The sequence below is a fragment of the Schistocerca gregaria genome, chromosome 7 (assembly GCF_023897955.1).
Source record: "Schistocerca gregaria isolate iqSchGreg1 chromosome 7, iqSchGreg1.2, whole genome shotgun sequence".
In the NCBI taxonomy this organism is placed as follows: domain Eukaryota; kingdom Metazoa; phylum Arthropoda; class Insecta; order Orthoptera; family Acrididae; genus Schistocerca; species Schistocerca gregaria.
Genome location: NC_064926.1, coordinates 139719139 through 139737042, shown reverse-complemented (window position 1 = coordinate 139737042; position 17904 = coordinate 139719139).

Sequence of the window (17904 nt, the reverse complement as noted above, 5' to 3'; positions counted from 1 at the left end):
TCCCGACGAAAATGTCAGGTCTGAGCTCCAGCCTGGCTGCGTGTGTAACTTCCGTGTTAAAATAAATCCCTGCAAGGAGATACCGACCAATACGAGACTGGTTAACATTTTAGTAAACATCTTTTTCCGAAGCAGTTTCACAGAGAAAGACCGCACTACAGTTCCTTCTCTAAATACTCACACGAACGAAAAAATGGCTGACATCGAAATAAGAGTACAAGGAATAGATGTCAAATGGCTCTGAGCACTACGGGACTGAACTTCTGAGGTCATCAGTCCCCTAGATCTTAAAACTACTTAAAGCTAACTAACCTAAGGACATCACATACATACATGCCCGAGGCAGGATTCGAACCTGCGTCCGTAGCGGTCTCGCAGCTCAAGACTATAGCACCTAGAACCGCTCGCCACTCCGGCCAGCCGTACAAGGAATAGAAAATCAGATCACTCGAGGAAAGTCCACTGTACCTGACGGGATACCAATTCGATTCTACACAACTACGCGAAACAACTTGCCCCCCTTCGAATAGCCGTATACCGCAAGTCTCTACAGAAACGGAAGGTTCCAAATGATTGGAAAAGAGCACAGATAGTTCTAGTTTCCGAGGAGTGCCGTCGAGCAGATGGGCAAAACTATAGGCCTATATCTCTCACATTGATCTGTTGTAGAATTTTAGAACATGTTTTGCTCACGTATCATGTCATTTCTCGAAACCCAGAAACTACTCTGTAGGATTGCGGAAACAGCGATCGTGTGAGACCCAACTCGCTTTATTTGTTCATGAGACCCAGAAAATATTAGATACAGGCTCCCAGGTAGATGCCATTTTCCTTGACTTCCGGAAGACGTTCGATACCTCGTACCACAAGTAGCATCTCTCCCTGTTCCACTCTCAAACAGAACGAGGGAAAAATGACTATATGCCTCTGTACAACCCCTAATCTCTCTTATCTTATCTTTGTGGTCTTTCCGCGAAATATAAGTTAGCGGTAGTAAAATTGTACTGCAGTCAGCCTCAAATGCTGCTTCTCTAAATTTCCTCAGTAGCGATTCACGAAAAGAACGCCTCCTTTCTTCTAGAGACTCCCACCCGAGTTACTGAAGCATTTCCGTAACACTCGAGTAACGATCAAACCTACCAGTAAAAAATCTAGCAGCCCGCCTCTGAATCGCTTCTATGTCCTCCTTCAATCCGACCTGATAGAGATCCCAAACGCTCGAGCAGTACTCAAGAATATTTCGTATTAGTGTTTTATAAGCGGTCTCCTTTACAGATGAACCACATCTTCCCAAAATTCTACCAATGAACCGAAGACGACTATCCGCCCTCCCCAAAACTGCCATTACATACTTCCCCCATTTCATATGGCTGTGTAACGTTACGCCCAAATATTTAATCGACGTGACTGTGTCAAGCGCTACACTACTAATAAAGTATTCAAACATTACAGGATTCTTTTCCCTATTCATCTGCATTAATTTACATTATCCATATTTAGAGTTAGCTGCTATTCTTTACACCAATCACAAATCCTGTCCAAGTCATCTTGTATCCTCCTACAGTAACTCAACGACGACACCTCCCCGTACACCACAGCATCATCAGCAAACAGCCGCACATTGCTATCCACCCTATCCAAAAGATCATTTATATAGATAGAAAAAAACAGTGGACCTACCACACCTCCCTGTGGCACTCCAGATGATACCCTCACCTCCGATGAACACTCACCATCGAGGTTCTGTTACTTCAGAAGTCTTCGAGACACTCATACTTGGGAACCCATCCCATATGCTCGTACCTTAGTTAGGAGTCTGCAGTGGGGCACCGAGTCAAACGCTTTCCGGAAGTCAAGGAATATGGCATCCGTCTGATACCCTTCATCCATTGTTCGCAAGATATCATGTGAAAAAAGGGCGAGTTGCGTTTCGCAAGAGCGATGCTTTCTAAGGCCGTTCTGATGCATGTACAGCAACTTCTCTGTCTCAAGAAAATTCATTATATTCTATCTGAGAATATGTTCGAGAATACTGCAACAAACCGATGTTAAGTATATTGGTCTGTAATTTTGAGGATCCGTCCTTATACCCTTCTTATATACAGTGTAAGGTGTCAGGCAAATCCAACACCTTCCATGAAAACCCTGACATGATAAGCAAATCCAGTAGTATGTCACATAGCCCCGAATAAATCGTGATATTAAATTAACCAAAGTATTACCAGTAACTAGTTAGCAAATGGAATACCACAGACTAACACAAGAATACCTAAATGCATGTTGTACCTTCCCACCGTGAGACCGACGCAGTTGCGAGGGGAGAAACGAGAACAGAAGCCGAGAGTAGAACCGTGTTAAGCTAGAAGGCCCTAGGATAAGGGATGGACTGGACACCCACGTCGCCAGCTAACCACTAGGACGACACCACCCTCAAGTTTTAGCGTGAGACTTTTTCGCGTCTCTGTTACGTCAAGGATCACCCCCCAGCCCATGTTAAAAGCTAGAGCACTCCAGAAAAACAGTATAGATCTTACGATAAAGCTAAAAGGACCACACCAGCTGCAGGGTTTAGCGTGAGACTTTTTCGCGTCTCTGTTACGTTGCAAACTTTAAAAACATTGCCCCACCACGAAAAGTATAACGTTTCTCATTGGATAGACAGAATTTTTGTAGGCGGAGCTTAAGGTTAACATTGAGACCCTGATTGATTAGATGAAAACACAGCCAGCTAGTTTTTTTTAAACCAACTTCGGTAAATGGTAGTAAGGAGAAGTTAGGAGAGAGAGTTGCTTCCGAGACGGCGAGGTGAGCGGAGCTGCGCCGGCCGTCGCCCCTCTGATGAACACCGACAAGGTGATGAATGCACGCGATGCCGCATAACAGCGCATAAAGCTTCACTCAGAACTGCAGAAGTCTCATCTGTTACATCTCTTTTTACGTAATACTAGTGTCGATCGTAAATTAAAGTTCATGGTGTTCACATTTGCCACTTGAAGTAAAAATCTGAAACGCGATGATTTCTCTGTTATATAATTATTGCGAAGCCACATCAGCCACTGTAATGTACGACACGTTAGATAAGTAATTAAAGATAATTGAGGGTCACTGTAGACCATTTTGATAGTTTCCTCTTTTGTGAAACTTAATTTAAACCTAGTTTATAGATGTGATATGGCATAGGTGGTCCTTCGATCCATTGTAGAACTTGGAAACCCATTCAGAGAATATTCGTTCACATTTTTGTTGAACGCAGTTGGTTATTACCATCCTGTATTGAAACATTTCCTTTTATCAATAGTGCAATTTATAAACAATGTTTTGCTAGTAGAATAAAATTTCCAATGGTAAACTTAACTGCTTTTTCGATGTTACTTTACCAGCTAACTAAAAATAGGAAAGCCTTGAACCCCTTCCACTAAATTTAGTTAGTATTAAGATTCTTTTACAGGGAGTGCAGTGGAGCCGACGCTGAGATCATTTAGTATTTGGTTATATCGTCGCTAGTCTCACTGAACTCTTCTGAATTCTACTTGTCATGTGTGGTCTGGCGTCTCCTTACCAGCAACAGGTCCCAGGTTCAAACCAGTCAATTCCCTAAAAAACACGCTCAGAGCGTCGTTGAGCGAAAGTGGTAGGGAGACACGATATAGAACAAACAGACACCACCATGAGTGATTAGAAAATGGCGACCCTGCCAGGATGGTAAAATACCATGATTGAAGGTCGACAACATACCTAACTAGGTCAGAAAAATATTTTGTGAAAAATTTTTGTAAAAAAAACTATTTTTCTAAAGTTATACGTAGTCGAAAACAGTAGCTGTAGCGATAGATAGTAAAAGTATTAAACAGAAATGAGTCTAGCAGAGACAATAGCAGAATTAAGTTATGAATTTTAATATTGTTAGAATTAAGTTTTCCCTCCAATGGAAGCGCACTGGTGGCGGATTCATCGTTGACATGTTGGTTCTGACCCAACAAGTAAGTGAATGGTTTGTCAAGTCGTGTGTGCAAAAAGTTTATGAAACGCGTGAGATCGTATGAACGCATGTTGACGCGAAGTCGGGCGCGTGAATTGCTTTTAAAACAGAAAATAAGAGAATCGGAAAGATTAGCAATGGCAGATCGATACCTTGACCGAATTGAAGTAGAGGCCCAGCATGAAAATGGACAGAGAATAGAGGCAGTACAACAGACGATGCAGTATCGCAAGAAATAGGACAGATAACGCACCATAACGAGGATAATGTACGCCAAGGCACAGAAAACCTAGGTCAGCATACGAAAGAGGACCAGAAAAGTAGTGAGACAGGCGATGAGGATTTTAACTTGCGTCTTGAATACGTAGAACCTATAGTACAAGTAATCAGAGCACCCTCATCACACAGTACAAGGAATGCGAGCAGAAACGTGTCACAGCACAGTTCAATGCAATCAGTTGCAAACCAACAATTGGGCGAAAACACAGAGCGTAGGAGGTCGGAAGAAAACGCAATAGGACCCACTAATCTGGCAGAATTATTACAACAAATAACGGAAACCATGACAAGGCAAAATAAAGACATAGCGAACCAAATTCATATTCAGAATGTAGAAACCACCAGACAAATGCGTGAGATTAAAGAACAAAACAAAAAAATTCAGTTACACCTAAGTCATATTGAAGACGAGGCAAAATAATCTCGAGAAGTGATAGGAAACTTAATAACAGGTCACAATCAATTGAGAACAGACATTGACAAGGTACAAGCGGACGTACAAACATTGCATAATGACATTCAGGACGAGATCAAAATATTACGTAACAACACCCACGGAGAAGTTAAGAAATTAGAGAAACAGATAAACGAAATTACTTGACTAGCAGCAGGTACAGCGCGTGAAATTGTTGAAAACAGTGTGTTACACAAACGTATCACAAAAGCAGCGTTGAAAAGATATAATAACCGCATAGTCAAAATAGAAGCGCAGACGAAGAGACAATTTCAGAAATTGCGAACAGAGTTGTTGCAAACCATTGAAGAGCGTAGTGAACAGGATCGAACAAGCACAGAGTCTGCAACTACATCCGTATCTGTAACAGCACCGAAAAAACAAGCAATTAACGACGATATTACGCATTTCACAGACACCACCATGAATGTTTAGAACAGGCGTCACCTGCGCTTTTTTCCAGTCGCTCGGAACTTTACGTTGGACAAGAGATTCGCGATAAATGCAAGCTAACTAAGGAGCCAATGAAGTAGAGTACTCTCTGTAAAACAGAAATGGAGTCCCATCAGGATCTGGCGATTTATTTATTTTCGCGGAAGAACCTGCACCCCTTCTAAGAGTCGTGTACCGCAAGTCTCTAGAGCAACTGAAGGTTCCAAATGATTATAAAAGAGCACAGGTAGTCGTCGAGCAGATGCTAAAAACTATAAGCCTATATCTCTGACATCGATGTGTTGTAGAATTTTAGAACATGTTTTTTGGTCGTGTATCATGTCATTTCTGGAAACCCACAATCTACTCTGCAGGAATCAACATGGATTCCGGAAACAGCCATCGTGTGACCCCCAACTCGCTTTATTTGTTCATGAAACCCAGAAAATATTAGATACAGGCGACCAGGTGTATGCCAGTTTCCTTGACTACCGGAAGGCCTTCGATACAGTTCCGCACTGTCGCCTGATAAAAAAGTAAGAGCCTACGGAATATCAGACCAGCTGTGTGTCTGGATTGAAGAGTTTTTAGCAAACAGAACACAGCATGTTGTTATCAATGGAGAGACGTCTACAGACGTTAAAGTAATCACTGGCGTGCCACAGGGGAGTGTTATGGGACCATTGCTTTTTACAATATATATGAATGACTTAATAGATAGTGTCGGAAGTGCCATGCGGCTTTTCGTGGATGATGCTGCAGTATACAGAGAAGTTGCAGCATTAGAAATTGTAGCGAAATGCAGGAAGATTTGCAGCGGATAGGCACTTGGTGCAGGGAGTGGCAACTGACCCTTAACATAGACAAACCTAATGTATTGCGAATACATAGAAAGAAGGATCCTTTATTGTATGATTATATGATAGCGGAACAAACACTGGTAGCAGTTACTTCTGTAAAATATCTGGGAGTATGCGTACGGAACGATTTCAAGTGGAATGATCATATAAAATTAATTGTTGGTAAGGCGGGTGCCAGGTTGAGATTCATTGGGAGAGTCCTTAGAAATTCTAGTCCATCAACAAAGGAGGTGGCTTACAAAACCCTCGTTCGACCTATACTTGAGTATTGCTCATCAGTGTGGGATCCTTAGTAGGTCGGGTTGACAGAGGAGATAGAGAAGATCCAAAGAAGAGGGGTGCGTTTCGTCACAGGGCTATTTGGTAAGCGTAATAGCGTTACGGAGATGTTTAGCAAACTCAAGTGGCAGACTGCAAGAGAGGCGTTATGCATCGCGGTGTAGCTTGCTGTCCAGGTTTCGAGAGTGTGCGTTTCTGGATGAGGTATCGAATATATCGCTTCCCCCTACTTATAACTCCCGTGGAGATTCGAGCATGCACGGAGGCTTTCCGGCAGTCGTTCTTCCCGCGAACCATACGCGACTGGAACAGGAAACGGAGGTAGTGACAGTGGCACGTAAAGTGCGCTCCGCCACACACAGTTGAGTGGCTTGCCGAGTATAAATGTAGATATAGATGTACATCTACGTCTTTCCTTCGTTCAAAGTGACACTATCTGATGAAAGTTTCGACAGACCGCTATACAGAATGAACATTAATGAAACTGCAGGGAGGTATTCCTGACTGGAAATGGAGGAAAAAATCCTATGAATATGTGTCCGGAAATGCATCGTTGCCAGCGTAGATGGCGCGGACGACTGAAAGTTCATCTGACCACCTGCCTTGTGTTTCTTGAGTGATGCCGGCTGTGTGACTGACGCAGCCTACTGTAAGCAGCACAGTGGTACTGTGTTCACGTTGGGAACAAGCCGAGATGGTGTTAGTGTACAGCCAAGTAGATGGAAACGGTCGTAAGGTAGCACGGCTATACCAAAGCAAGTACCCTCACAGACATCAATCACACCACACAACATTTCAAGCCCTTTTGAGCGTTTGTTTGGTCATGGGTTCTTTCAGACAGACGAATATGCAGGGAGGCGGCGGACTGTATTTACATTCGGATTTTTAGGACCTTATTGTACAGGCTATTTGGAGGACTGGGTTCTACAGAATATTGAAACTAACACTAGTGCAAGCTCCAGGCAAGTGGGTATCAATATGGTGTTAACCACAGTACGATTATGAGTATTCTACGTGATAACCGCCACAACCCATATCACCTGCAACAAGTGGAAGGATTATCAGCAGCGAAATCCCTCTATAGCAAGGATTTTGTCGATTGTTTTCGCACCAGACCATCGCTATTATGGGATTTCTGTCATCAGTCCTCTTCACCGGCAAAGCAACTTTTACCAGAACTGTCATCATCCGTCTGCATAATCGTCATTTGTGGGCTACAGACAATCCTCAGGGAATGTTTTAGGTGTCTCATCAGCACCAGTTGAGTGTCAGTGTGAAGGCAGGAATTCTCGGTGAGCACATACATGTACCGGGTATTATTCCACAACGCCTGGACGTCCTGCGGAATACTCTGCCTGGGCATCTTGAGAACGTGCCTTTGTCAGTACGAGAGGTTATGTGGTTTCTGCATGACTGAGCACCATCTCACTTTGACATTGCACCTATACAACGTCTTCCTCGGACCTTGTATAGGATTCTGAGGCCCTGTAGCATGTCCTACATCACCGGACATAAACCGCTTGGATTTTACCTCTGGGGGCATCTGAAAAGCATTGAGTACGCTGACCCAGTTCCTGGTATGGAGACCATCCAACAGTGTGTTCACGACGCCTATTCGGAGAGAAGCTGGAATGGGCGAAACAGTGCGCCAATCCGTGTTGCAACGTGTGAACGTGTGCTTTCATCCCATAGAGACCACTCTGGACATATGTTGTGACTGTGTTCCAGAACGATTTATTGTCGTTGCCCGCACCCCCTCCATTTCTGGAAACACGTTCATAGGAGCTTAAGGTTCGCCCTGTATAATGCCCGCACATCATCCATTTCTGGAAACACGTTCATATGACCTTAATATTCTCCCTGTATAATGCGGAGGTTGTCAGTAGATATCACGAAAGGCGGACCCGCCAGTATGAAACGAGGAAGAGAGTATCCGTGTTTGTCAGTAGAGAAGCGGTAACAGCATGGTATGTTAGTCAGGACAGCTCAATGACTTCGGACGGTTTCTAGTCTTTGTATGTCATTGATTAACATCTCAATCAGACATATTTCAACCCTTCTAAAGTTGCCCAAGTCTACCCTTGGTGATGGCGTTGTAAAGTGGAAACTCAAATGAACCATCGCAGCTCAACCAAGGCTAGGCAGACCAAATGTTCTGACTGACAGGGGCCGATGAGCACTGCGGAGGGAGGTTGCAAAAGAGAACAGTGTGAAGTAAGCTGAAGGAATCACTCGTGAGTTCCGGAGTGATACCAGGAATCCAGGTAGCACAGTGACTTTGGGTACGGCGTCAGGAAGAAAAGTGTACAGCGGTCGAGCACCTCCTCGTAAGTAAACAATGTTAAGCGACACTTGGTGTTATGTAAAGATCGACTGGAAACCAGTGATGTGGAGTTATGGATCACGCTGTGTCCTGTAGCTACATGATGGAGGGGTCTGGGTTTGGCGAATGCCTGGTGAACATTAGCTGTCATCATTTGTAGTGACAACACTGAAGTAGTGTTGCGATTTAGGATTGATCTTCCTTGTTAGAATGTGGTCTCCTAGTGGCTCTAAATGGTGAATGACATGCATACAAAATCGTTCAGATGGTTCTGAGCGCTATGGGACATAACATCTGAGGTCATCAGTCGACTAGAACTTCTTAAACCTAAGTAACCTAAGGACATCACACACATCCATGCCCGAGGCAGAATTCGAACCTGCGATCGTAGCCGTCGCGCGGTTCCGGACTGAGGCGCCTAGAACCGCTAGGCCACAACGGCCAGCGACATGAATACACTTCAGAGTGTTTTGTACTCTGCACAGTACAGGAACAGTTACTATTTGTGTCAGCAGGACAAAGCATCCTGTCATAAAGCAAAAACTGTGAGACACTGATCTGTGTACAGTAACATTCTTAAAATGCACTGGCATGCCCAGAGTCACGATTGAATCTGACGGAACACCTTTGAGCTTAGTCAGAATTTCGGCATCTCTCCAAACCCCAGCATCCAATATCATCACATCTGGTTTCGACTCTTGAGGAAGAATGGACCGCCTTTCCGCCACAGATATTCGGACACGTCATTGAAAATGTCCCCAACATATTTCAAGCAGGGGAAAGGTGGGCACAATAAGGATGGCGGTTATGACAGAAACAATCGGTTTTCGTTTATCTCCTTCTTATTGTGACGGTTGACACCTCTCTTAATAACCGCTATCTGAAATAATCGTTTTTGATGTTTTTAGCGCTATTATTTTGAAACGTCCCCGATTAATTAATGGTATAGTTAGAGGTCGAATAATAAAACAGTCTAACTTTTATTTTAAATGACCAAGTCCTAACGGACAACCTGGTACAACGCAAATTGGTACACTTGCCTAATATCGTATAGAGCCCACGCGAGCATTCAAAATTGCCGCAACACGACGTGGCATGGACTCGACTAAAGTCTGAAGTAGTGTTGCAGGGAATTTCCACAATGAATCTTGCAGGGTTGTCCATAAATCCGTAAGAGTACGAGCCGGTGGAGAGCTCTTATGAACAGCACGTTGCAAGGCATCCCAGATATGCTCAATAATGTTCATGTCTGGGGAGTTTGGTGGGCAGCGGAAGTGTCTAAAAGCAGAAGAGTGTTCCCGGAGCCACTCTGTAGCAATTCCGGGCGTGTGGATGTATCGCATTGTCCTACTTGAATTGATCAAGTCCGTCGGAATGCACAATGGACAAGAAAGGATGCATGTGATCAGACAGGATGCTTATGTACGTGTCACCTGTCAGAGTCGTAACAAGACGTAACAGCGGTCCCATATCACTAACAGCACACGCTCCACACCATTACAGATCTCCACCAGCTTTCCAGTCATCTACTGACATGCAGGGTCCATGGAGTCATGAGTTTGCCTCCATAACCGTACATTTCCATCCGCTCGATACAATTTCAAACGAGACTCGATTTACCAGGCAACATGTTTCTAGTCATCAACAGTCCAGTATCGGTGTGTACGGGCCCGGGCGAGGTGTAAAGCTTTGTGTCGTGCAGACACCAAGGGTACTTGAGTGGGCCTACGGCTCCGAAAGCCCATATCAATGACGTTTCGTTGAATGGTTCGGACGCTGAGACTTGTTAATGGCCCAGTATTGAAATCTGCAGCAATTTGCGGAATTGTTGCACTTCTGTCACTCCGTCAGGTTGATGGATTCTCTTCAGTTGTCATTGGTCCCGTTCTTGCACGACCTTTTTCCGGCCACAGCGATGTCAGAGATTTCCGGATTGCTGATATTCACGGTACACTCGTGAAATGGTCTTACGGGAAAATACGCACTTCATCGCTACCTCTTTGATACTGTGTCCCACCGCTCGTGCACCGACTACAACACCACTTTTACACTCACACAAATCTTGATAACCTGCCATTGCAGCAGCAATAACCAACCTAGTAAGTGCGCCAGACACTTGTCGTCTTACATAGGCGATGTCCACCTTAGCGTCGTATTTCGCTTATTTTTATACCAATGTACTTGAATATACGAATGCCTATACAAATTTCTTTGGCCCTTGAGTGTAGATGCTACTTAAAATATGTAATCTTATGACTTTTCATGGCCAAAGTAGGCAGACTTACTGCATATCAGTGACAGCGATGATAATGAACAAATTGCTGTCTCCGATTTTTTTAGAAAATTTTCATCATCTTTTTTTCTGTGACCCTCTCCCTTACTCTCGCTTGTTCTTTAGAGACAGACACATCTCTATCTCTCTCTCTCTCTCTCTCTCTCTCTCTCTCTCGCTCTCTCTCTCTCTTCTGCCTTGGCCGCTGCCTATGTAAGCGTTTCTAATTTTCGTTACTAATAATTATATAAACACTAAATTTTGTAGGTGTGTTTATAATAATACCATTTTCACAGCTGACGGACCAGGTGCCGGGTTTCTGTAAGTACTTAACACTTTCTGGAATAACCCCTTGCCGATGAACAATTAGAAGCCTTTGTTTTGACATCTCATGCAGACCACTACTATCGGTAGCAAACTTTTTGAGAGAGGTAGTTATCATTTCTCTACGAAGTCTGATCAATTCGACGAGCATGTAGTAATTATTGAACAAGCGATCGCGAATTGGGAATTGAGAGCCTGTTATTCCGTCAGTGGATAATGATTCTACACATCTCAGTCTCCAAATAACAATAATTAATAATATTTGTTCTTTTGCCCATATAGTTATACCTATCAATCTCAAAGGGAGAGTTATAGAGAGTTGTTTCAGTAGTATTTTTGGTTGCTCTATAATGCTTTATTCCAAGGACTGGGGTTATGCGCTAACGAATGTTGCGAAAATTTTGCAAAAATTAAACTTTTCACTACGCACAAAAGTGGAGACAGTCACTATCATTGTCATACATTTCTGTTCAAGTTACAACTCGACACAGGTCAAAATGCATTGAAATACCGTGACACGGTGTTGTAATAATCGGCACACGTTATCCTTTACTGCAATCCATTTGTCGGCACGGTACATACGAACACGTAACTCCGGCATTTCGCAATTTCTGCACTTTTAGTACAGACACTTGTCATATGGCCGAGCGGTTCTAGGCGCTTTAGTCTGGAACAACGCGACCGCTACGGTCGCAGGTTCGAATCCTGCCTTGGGCATGGATGTGTGTGATGTCCTTAGGTTAGTTAGGTTTAAGTAGTTCTAAGTTCTAGGGGACTCATGAACTCAGAAGTTAAGTCCCATAGTGCTCAGAGCCATTTGAACCATCCGAACTTGTCGCAGTTCGATATGTGTTTTATGTATACACGGTGTCCGCCTCGACGATGGGGAAACTCTCGCAGCACGCAAGATCCTCTCGCTCCCTCTGCGAACTCCACTACAACCAACACCCACTTACCGACTTATTCGCATCACTAGTGCGATGCAGTCGGCACATGGCTATCGAATCTGGTCTATCCTCGATCTGTGTCAGTAAAACATGCTTATCTCCAAGTACGCGACCGTGGATCCTTAACAATGTTCAGTAATAACCGCGGACATAGAACAAAGATTGAAAAAGTGTACAACTCCCCCAGACTTTTGTATTATACTCGTAATAAGGACGTTGAATCATAATTCTAATTTGATTCTAATTTTTTGAAATTATTCTCGAAAAATTCCTTCAATTGAAGGTCATACCACTATTTGGAAATTAAGAGTAGTCGCTGCTAAAGATCGAAAACTGAGGTTGGAGAATATTTTTCAAGTTAGATTGCCCTTTTCTATGGGCTATGAGCGGACAAAGACACATTAAGTAGACACAGGCAGCAAATCAGCTACACTTTGAGCTAATTAAGCTTTCAATTTATTACTGTTGCCATATTTTTTCTCTTTCTTTGTTTCATATAAATGGCAGAATGATAATAACCTTTAATATCATATTTGTAGCATCCATTTTCTCTAATTACGAGGGTCGGTCAAAAAGTAATGCCTCCCATTTTTTTTCTACTTAAAAAAATTAAGTTAAGTGAAAAATTTGAATTTGGCGCCATTCCTCAAACCTTCTTCTGCAATCCACTGCAGTAGTAACTTTCTGTGTCAACAAGTGGCAGCACAGCAGAAGTTTGTAAGATGGCTGACATCGAAGTTCGTTTGAGACAGCGGTGTGTGATTGAATTCTTGAATGCAGAAGGTGAAACGCCCATACGCATTCATGAAAGACTGAAGAAGGTGTATGGTGTTGTGACAGTGGATGTCAGCACTGTTAGACGATGGGTTCGTCGTTGTAAGGAAGCTGAAGGGCAAACACCGTTGACTGACGAAAAGCGGAGCGGCAGGCCGGTGAGTGCAGTGACTCCACACAACATTCAGCAAGTTGATGACATCATTCGTGGTGACCGTCGGGTGACTGCAGATGAAGTGTGTCGCATTATTTCTCTTAGTAAAGGCAGTGTGATCACGATTATTAAACAATTGGGATACTCAAAAGTTTGTGCACGGTGGGTTCCAAGAATGTTAACCGATCAGAATAAAGAGGCAAGGAAAACAATAGCCTCCCAACACTTGCAGCGCTTCCGTTTGGAGGGAGATGAGTTTCTGAAAGAAATTGTGACCGGGGACGAAACATGGGTGCATTTTTTTGAACCCGAATCGAAGAGGCAGTCAATGGAGTGGCGTCACACAAGCTCGCCGAGGAAGAAAAAATTCAAAACTGTGCGATCGGCAGGGAAAGTTATGGCAACAGTTTTCTGGGATACAGAGGGTGTGATTCTGGTTGATTTTTTGGAGCAGGGATGCACAATAAATTCTGTTCAATACGTCACAACCCTCAAAAAACTTAAAGCACGTCTTCAGCGAGTTCGCCCAACAAAATCAATGGCAGATGTTCTTCTTTTGCATGACAATGCAAGACCACACACCAGTCGTCACACCTCTGACGAGATTGTCAAAATTGGATGGGAAGTTTTGCCTCATCCCCCATACAGCCCTGACCTGGCACCATCAGACTTCCATCTGTTCGGGCCACTAAAAGAAGCTCATCGTGGGATTCATTTTGAAGATGAGGAGGCCGTCAAAACATCCGTGCGTCAATGGCTTAGGAAGCAGAGCTGTGATTTTTACCGTGCTGGGATACATGCCCTTGTTCAAAGATGGACCAAAACTGTAGAGATGGGCGGAGATTACATTGAAAAATGATCCTCAATGTTGTGGTTTTCAACCTATGTAATTGCATTTAAATTTCCTGACAATTAAACGTAGAAAAAAAATAGGAGGCATTACTTTTTGACTGACCCTCGTATTTTGAATGAAAATTCGTTTTGTCGTAGGATAGATTTAACAAGAATTTGAAGACAACTGATTTTTTGCTGATGAAATTACAATTTTCGTTCAAAAATTCGAACGACCACTTTAGACAGTAGTCAAAATATAACATTTACTAGGAAAAGTTGCATTAAAGTAGCAAAAATTTCAATAATAAATTAATGCGTTGGTCCATTTTTATAGTCCGGTCTTTTAAAGCAAATGGTGCACTGTACACCATTGGTAAGCAACTTAGTTAAATACTTACAGATTATGGATGGTGTCGTTCTGCAATACTACCAATGTCCGGCGACGACAGCGACAAACTAGTGTACAGACCAAGTGGTTGCAAGTCTTGAACACTACTCATGCGCGCGCACTGCCTAATAAGCCACACCACATTCCAACTGGTGTGTTGTGGTCTCAGCAGTGTGGTACTGAGTGATGCGTCACGTGCTAACTGCTCGGTTCTAACTGTCGGTGTTGCTATTAAAGTAGTACTGATCGCTTTCCAATATTTCAAAACAATGGAAACTTCACGAATAAAAGTTACTAGTTCTTTTAAAAAGTTTTACTTAAAAATCCACAATGTTAGCACATTTTATGGTAAATATCGATTTTTTTCACAGCTATTAGTGAATAAGAAAATAAATCCGCTACAGCCGAGACCAAACAAATACCGAAAAATACTGGAATAGCAGTGTAGGATTTAATCTGTCAGCTTTTCCCACCCCTAGGAAACAATCGATATCTATGTCCACTATAGGCGTCCGGACACTTTTCATCTACATCTACATCTACATCCATACTCCTCAAGCCACCAGATGTTGTGTGGCAGAGGGTACTTTGAGCACCTCTATCGGTACTTTTCATCAAACAGTGTACTCCGCAAGACGCCTTACGTCTGTGGCGAAGGGTATTTCAGCTTTCTCCTCTTCCTCGTTCTATTCGATAATGGTTCATGGGAGGAATGATTACCAGCAAACCTCTGTATATAATTTTCTCGCCCTCGTCGTATTGCGAGTCTTTCGGAGGAAGAAATACGTTACCGTATCTTCTTGGAAAGTCGCTCTCGGCAGTTCAACGGTCAACCGCTCTTCTGCTGCGACTCATGGAGTTTTTTGAGCATCTACCTACGCTACCGTGTCGAGAAAGTAATTCCGTGACGGATTATTAGAAATAATTCGTATTTCTTTAGTGGTGGTATGCAAATATATATCCGTCTGACATTTTACATTTATGTTTTCGTTTCTTTTGTCAAATTCTCGATGTCGATGTATTATTATTGTTATTGTTATTTTAATAGCTGGGATACCGAGCTACGCTCAAGTAATTGATACGAGGTTGTGTGATGGATGGAATAAAAGTAAACTTTAAAGTATAAGATGTAAAATAATTTTATTGAAAATACAACCTAACTATTTACAGTGCAAGAGCTAAAATTTTTTATTGAAAACATATTCTAGCTATTTATAACACTTGTTTATAAACAACATTTCTCTTTTCGTTTTACGGGGTATGTATGTAGAAAATTTTCGAATTTCCTGCTCGACTTCAAGCTAGGTATAGCTGGCCGTCAGAGAAGGAGGATTGATGCCGCAATATTTTAAAGTTTCTCCGTGAGCTTTGTTAATTCCAAAACTGTAGGCTAATTTGATTGCAAAATGCAGTCTTTTAAATTGGAAAGTCAGTTCCGTAGACACCAGTAGTATTCTGCGGACAAATAGTGTGTGTCTTTATATACTTCCTAGTCATAATTTCGGCTTCGATGATATTATTGGATAGTTGTTCGACGATTATCAATGTTCCATTACATAGCTTTGGTCACTTGATTTTTCTGAGTAACATGATCGGAGATCCAGTTTTAAGGCGAAGGTAGTTCAGACTTTCCTCAACGTTTACCATAGTGTCGATTCTCTCTTCACCAGGAATTTTCTTTTGGACGTCAAAGTTGATATCTTCGACAATATAATTTTTAGTTTCCATAACTGCTTTTTCAAATAGCCAGTGCAGATTAATATAGTTCTTAACAACATCTGAATAAATTTGGTCGATGAGTTCGTTTTTAGTTGTGGCTGTGTTGCAGAAATCACTGTTGAGGTCAGTGAGGCCGGCCACATGGTCAGTACCTTCACCTATTTGTAACAGATGTTGAGCAAAATGTGCTCTTGTTTCGTCTTTCGATGGTTCAACTCTCATATTTTTAGCTAGCCGCAATATTTGTATGTATGACCAGAGGTGTGATTTTTAGAAGCGTGCACTGATCTCGTCTGCTCGCGTGGGGATAACTGGAAGCGTTTGTCGAAAATCTGCTGAGAGTATGAGTAGACCTGCTCCCTTCATATCAGAGTTTCCTCGCAAGTCTTGTAATGTTCTGTCCATGACTTTGAGTGATTTCTGTGTGCCGTTGAGAATTCGCGTTGGCATGCCTCTCTGTACGTCTGGCGTAGGTACCGTCAATAGTCTTGAGATCTATGAAACATGTCGGTCCCCGTATTTCGTTTAGCAATAACCTGAGATAGAAACATTCGGTGTTGTTCGGATGTAAGGTGTATACTGGGCCACCAGTTTTCGTGATTCCTGGATGATCTTCTACTGGAATTCCTTGTTTTAATCACTGAAAGATTTTTCTTCTTGTGTTCTACAGGTAATGAGTAGGGACTTCGACATTCACCAATGTATTTGAGAATGGATCCGTTTGGCACAGTTGGTAAAAAGCTGTCAATATTGTGTTCTGAGATGTTTCGCTTGCAGTTTTTCTGGCAATGTCTTTTGTGAAATAAACTTTCTGTCCATTCTCCAAATGTACTGCTAAATGTTGCACAGTTCGTTTACTTTCGTGTATCGGAAAACGGAAAATCCGTCATGCTGCTTCGTTACCATTCGGTACATGAGGCTCTCGTTGTTTCTGTTTTGTTGTTCGCTTGGCAATTTGAAATACCGCCATGTCACTGCTTTGTTCTCATACTTAGAGACATATTTGGTGGAATTCCCTGAATTACAGTATTCTATGTTCATGTGTGCTTGGAACATTTTGAAAAGAAGTGTATTATATAGTACTACCCACTGATTATTTATTTTCAGTTCGTGGCTGCCTCATACTCGTACTTTTATAGTGGAGCCACCATTTTAGGTGATCGTGTTCTGTGTTTGGGATAGCCGTCAATTCCGGTTTGCGTATCGTCCAAGTATGGTCTTTGGTACCTGTTTGTGCATTATCCACCACTGGCACATGGCGAATTGGGGTTAATGGCATGCGTGGTCCGTGAATTATATTTTTCACTATTATGTCGTACAGTTCTGGATCTTTTTGTGGATTGGGAAATTCAGCTCGGATGATTTTGTCGATGTCCGTGGGATGAATTCTGTCTTGTAGCCATATGAGATTGTGTGAGTGAGGCAGTATTCGTTTCTGCCTTTAGATTTTGTACATCCAGCATCTAACGGTTCCAGAGATAAGGTATTTTGTGACGACTTCTCATTTGTTTTTGCCGGAAAACTTGGGTTATTATGTTGATGCATGGGGGTTTGTCCGAATGTTAGTTGTTGTTTGATTTCTGGCCATGACGAGTTGCACGTGAATGTAATGAAGAGGTTTTATCAAATTCCGTCGCCGGTCGGGGTGGCGAGCGGTTCTAGGCGCTACAGTCTGGAACCGCGCGACCGCTACGATCGCAGGTTCGAATCCTGCCTCGGGCATGGATGTGTGTGATGTCCTTAGGTTAGTTAGGTTTAAGTACGTCTAAGTTCTAGGGGACTGATGGCCTCAGAAGTTAAGTCCCATAGCGCTCAGAGCCATTTGAACCATTTTTGAAATTCTGTCCTTGGCGATAAAAGAAGATATTACAGGTTTGTAGTAGCGG